We start from the raw sequence: 6000 nt of genomic DNA on the forward strand, positions 1-6000 counted from the left end.
TTTTTTACGTTTAATATTAAAAAAAATTCCACTATAAAACTAATATAGTAGTACAACATGTATAATGGATTGTTTATTTAGTTAATATGAGTTAAAAATAAAAATTATCCATCTCTATTCTAATTTCAAAAATATTGTTCATTTTTATGTTAACTACCATTATACATATTGTACACCAATTACATTGGCTTCCTATATTTTTTTAAAAATAATTAGTAAATATAAAAAATTATTATATTTTAATTATTAGTATAAAATATATATTAAAATATAAAATATATATTAAAAATAAATTAAATTATATATATTTATATATAATATATAATCATTGTTTTAACTTATAAATAATATTTAAAAAAAAAATACACGAACATCATTCGTATCTCTTCTGGTTTAACCCAATTTATGGGCCATTATTGTGATTTGCCCTTCTCCTACCTTTGTACCTCTAATCTTAACCAATCACAAATGCACCTTATTTTCAGGTGGGGATTATATCAATAACAGACTAGTAACGAGTTTTTTTTTTTCTTTTTCTTATTGTTTTAAAATATTTGTGATTTACTACTTTTCCTATATAAAAAGAACGACCTATTTCTGGCTTTATTATCTTTATCGTCAAAAAGTGATTAATTATTTAATATCATCATTAAATTATGCAGTAGTGATCAATGTATTTATCAATAATAATTGTCTCTAGCAGAAAGAATTACTAGTGATTTGTTAGCCTTTTATGATCAACTACAATTTTAAATGTTACCGTTTTATACTTAATTATTAATCACATTTCAAACGAGATTGTCACCGGTGAACGGTGATGAGACTTTGTTAAACTATTAGTTTATTATCAAAATAATGCCATGACTATTTTTTTTCCTTTTTCATGTCATTTAAAAAAATAACAAAATATAATTTACTAACATACTTTATTTTTCTTCTTTACCTTCCGCTTTGGAAAATAATTTTGTAAAGTAAAAATAATTTATATCATATATGAGTGTTATTATTTTAATTTAAAAATAATTTAATCACATTAGATATATATTAAAATCAGCTATTAAAAATATAAGATACATATTAAAAATAAATTAAATTATATATATTTATAACAAATACATAATGATTGATTTAGTGATTGATTTTTAATTTTTTTACATAGCACTTTTGAAAATAATTAAACTCTTATTTCTTTATTTTACTAAATTTTCAATATTTTGTGACTGATCTTTGAACTCTCTTCCGTTTCCGTTTTATTTTATTCTTGTAGTAGAAGGTGGGGGAACTGCAATATGTATGGCCAATAGCTTTTTCTGTTTCCTTTATCAAAATAAATTTTTTCTACTAGTTGCATCAAAGACCATTGCTTAAGTTTAGAATTCACGTTGCAAAAGACAAAGGATAAAGGAAACGTTTCGCTAAGGAATGGAATATATTGACGACCGAATAACAAATTATTTGCGGTGGGACGAATGTACCAATCAAGCCCATTTTAATTTTAATATATATGCCTTTGCATTATTGCTTCTCTTAATTTCATTTAGAATAATATTGTATATCTAGATTTTTTTATCAATTAAATTAAACAATAAAATTTAGAATAATATTAGTCATAATTAATTTTGGATAAATCACTTATTTAAGTCAATGAGAATTCAAAATTACACAATTCAACAAAAAAAATATCTATATAATTCGAATTTGCCCTAATTAAAATTGTTGAGTGCGTGCAGTAGATAAACTCGTGAAATATCTATGCGATGTAACGCATAAAACTTGACAAAAACCATTCTTTCAATTAAGCTTCTCATTTATTAATTAATTGATGAAAGTATCAATCATATAACACTAACAATATAAAAGAAAGAAGAACACAGACAATGCATACGGTTTTGCGATTGATTCATGACTTTTTATGTTATTGCCGCATATCGACCAAGAATTTGGGTCAGCTTGTGAGGATTATAATTTCAGCTTGTGCCAAATAAAGAAGTGAGGATGGGACGTTGAGAGCAACTTGTGGTCAAAATTATACCCAGTTCCATAATAATAGAGATTTTAAAGATGTAAAACAATGTATAAAATCAAATTTAACAATGAATTTTATTAAAAAATTATATTAATAAAAATTTATACTAACAATGTAATAAATAGAAAAATGTCACATCAAATTATGTTTTGGTTCAATCTATTTATTTAATAAAATAGACTAAAATCAACTACTAAATCAATCATTAATTATATATATATATATATATATATATATATATATATATATATGATATATTTTAATTTATATATTTTTTAATTAAATAATCAATCACAAAAATAATCAAATTTGTCATGTAGAATAATTAAATAGGTAATAAATGAATAATTAGACTTACTTATAGTGGCATAATAAAAAAAATTATAAAATGTCAAGTACTATATATTTTTATACACAATTTTTTTTATGTATACTAGTATGATTGTTATTTAATATACTGGATAACAACCGTTAAACCTTTTAAAAAAAAATAGCTCTTCATTTCCGTTTTTACTTTTTAGTATTTAATTGTATTTACAATTGAGGATTAGGTAAATATTAAGATATAGACTTACATCTAATTGTTTGCGTAAAATGCGAAATTAAATCAAATAGAAGAAGAAATTACACATTTTTATCAAAGTAAAATTTGTTACTTGGATCACTCAAAAGCATATTTTAACGTAATTTGAACGAGACTCATTCGAACTAGGAAAACCAATAGTAACTAGAATTTGACCAATTCGAATTATGCATGCATTTAGTCTTAGGGTAATTCGAATCAGCTCGATTCGAATTATGCATGTATGTTGTGTTAGGGTAGGTCGAATCACACTGATTCGAATTATACAAGGAAGCAATGACATAGTAGTTCAAATGACGGTGTTTCGAATTATGAAGTTCCAGACGTGTATAAATATGGTGTGAACGTGAATTCCTCTCATTAGAGTGAAACACAATGGCTAGTGAGGAGAGTTTTTTAGTGTTGGTGTACTATAAAGGGTCGATTAAGAAGAAAACACGTTCTGGTATTAAGTTTACCAATAAAGATCCCTTTAGTATTTTTCTGAAACCTACAACAAGTTTTGCTGAGTTCCTAAATTCCATAATACAGAAACTGAGGTTGCAATGCGTGAAACGGGTTGAAAAGTTATTATATCGCATTCCGATTTCAGTTTTGCGAGATGATGTGAAATACGATTCGATTGTCATAGGGAGTGACGAGGATTTGGCGGTTCTGTTCCATTGTCGTAGGCAGTTTTCCGAGGTTAGGACACCTGAGCTGTTGGCAAAGCTTGTAGATGTGGTTTCTAGCTCAGGTGGTTCGAATCGGAATACCGAGACTCCAGCAACGGTAGCCTGTTTTAGTTCGAGACCTGTTGGTACATCTTCATCCGTGCATGTGATTACACCTCAGGAAATAGTGGTTGCTTCCCCATCCTTCGCAGTTGATTTCAACCACAGTGGTGACAGAGAAGTTGATATCATTGATAGGGCGCCGATTTCATTACAGCGTGGGGCATTGGATGGTATAGACAATGCATTGCCGGATGATGATGACGCTGATGATGTGGAGTCGGACATGATTGCCGATGATAGCGGTGATGACATAGCAGTGAGTAATCGAGCTGGTACTGATGAAGCATCCAGCTCAGGGACTCAGCAATATCCCCCTCACTTTTCATGTTTGGACTTAGATACCATGAGAGAGCAGGGGGTTCTTGGGGAACCTGCTGGATTTGGCGCTAGAGATACCCAGGGTACTTGAGGCCTATCAAAGTTTCAGGTTGGTCAGCAATTTCAGGATAAAGAGGAGGTTGTGTTAAGCGTGAAGACATATAGCATCCGACGCGGGGTACAGTACAAAGTGGTGGAGTCCGATTATCGCAAGTACCTTGGAAAGTGTACCGAATTTGACAACGGGTGCACATGGTTGATTAGGATCAGTCTTCACCAGCGTAGAGGTATTTGGGAGGTAAAAAGGTACAATGGACATAATGTCCATCGATCGACAACCCTAACTGGTATGCCACGTCCTGCAATGTAATCGTGCACTCCCCGAACGGCATATGAAAGGTGTGCATCTCTAGCCGCGAGCGCTCCACGAATGCACTGACCAGTGGCTCATCCAACCTAAACCAACTCTCGTTGAGTCTCACAAGATGGTATAAACCTGCCATCTGCAAGTACGGAACATACCTCTCGTCGAAGCGCATACCCTGCTATCATCACATGCTCGTGATACATTGATTGGGTTGCAAAAAGAACGTATCAAATTGTCTCTTAGCTCGGAACATATTTATACAATATTATTCACTATTGCGTATCCTAATCCAAATAATACAGCTTGTACTCTAACTAATAATGTTACGGATTAAAATAGAAAATAACATCATATATACATCAAACTGGGACTAATAAAAAAATTTTCGTTAAAAATTTTTTCTTAAAAATAGTATAATATTAAAATATAAACTTTACCTCAATGATTCCTATTCATGAAAATCTTACTCTTACTAAGTTTCACCTCCGTTATTCTTACTATTCATACTTTTCTATTTATTTGTACTCACTAATAAACCAATAATATAACCACTAATATAACAACTCTATCTAACTAAATAACGGTAAATGACAACTATCTTTATAACAAACAAAAGACATAAATATAAAAACTACACATTAAATCATATTTTAAAAGGATAAGTGCGCACTAACCTCTTCATTGATGACACCAGTTATGTGGGCGACCCCATCCAACCGATATAGTCGGTTCGGGTTATCCCCCATCAGCTGAATGTGATGTTGAACACTTTGTTGGAGTCGTACGAAAAGAGTTTTCTCTAGGATTTGGTGGGGTAGAGGTTTGGGATTGTAGTTCGAATGAGCTCAATTTGAACTCTATTTATAGGGTAAAGCTTTGTAATTCGAATGAACATCCTTCGAATTACCATGTGCAGCCAAATCCATGTGTAATTCGAAACACCTTGTTTCGAATTACTATGGGTGTCAAAACGGTGGGTTGGTTCGAATCAGCCTAATTTGAGTTAGTGTGGGTCACGTTTGTATGTAGTTCGAATCAAGGTAATTCGAATTACTCTTTGGATTCAATACATGCATAATTCGAATTGATTCAATTCGAATTACTTTGATATTGGCTAATTCGAATTTAAGTGATTCGAATTACTCTTGTTATAGCTAATTCGAACTAGTCTCATTCGAATAACATAATAATCTACTTTTGGATGATCCAGGTTACATTTTTGGTTTTGGTAGAATCGTGTAATTTTTTCTTCCAATTGGTTTAATATCGCATTTTATCCTAATTGTTTTTATGTAAAATTAATAATTAAAAATTATTAAATGATTTAATTAAATTATTATCTAATAATTTTTAAGTATAAACTTTATATAAAAATAACTGTATATAAATTTTTATTAAATGTTAATGTAAAATAACTTTTTATACTCTTGGTACAAAAAAATGAATTTTTTTGACTGTCAATAGTTTCGACCATAAAAGTAGTATTTCGACTACAGAAATAGAAATGGGCAAGTCGGAGTCGATGAAAAGCCTTCCTTGAGCATCAAAGCTTACCACTCGACCTTCAAACTAAAGAAGAGAACATAAGAGCGAAATTTGAGGAGCAAGCTAGGACTTGAAGACCAAGAAAGACGTGGTTGTCAAAACTTGAGAATGAAGATTCTTCATGGTCAAGGCAAGGTCGTGACTGAGAAAAAAGAGGAAATCGGATCGTGGACAACATACTTTATGATCAGTCAATCTCATGGTCTATAAATAGTAGAAAACTCAGAAGAGTTCTGGATTTTACTGAAGAACACTAGATCATCACATAAACTCATAGGATTCCCAATCTCCGTGACGCAACGGAAGAACACGGAGTGCAAGTGCATGTGAGTGTCAGAAGTCAATTTTTAACTTATTTTCTTTTTCTTATTTGATTCATTGTCAT

This window comes from Arachis hypogaea, chromosome 13 (genome assembly GCF_003086295.3).
Source record: "Arachis hypogaea cultivar Tifrunner chromosome 13, arahy.Tifrunner.gnm2.J5K5, whole genome shotgun sequence".
NCBI classification, from domain to species: domain Eukaryota; kingdom Viridiplantae; phylum Streptophyta; class Magnoliopsida; order Fabales; family Fabaceae; genus Arachis; species Arachis hypogaea.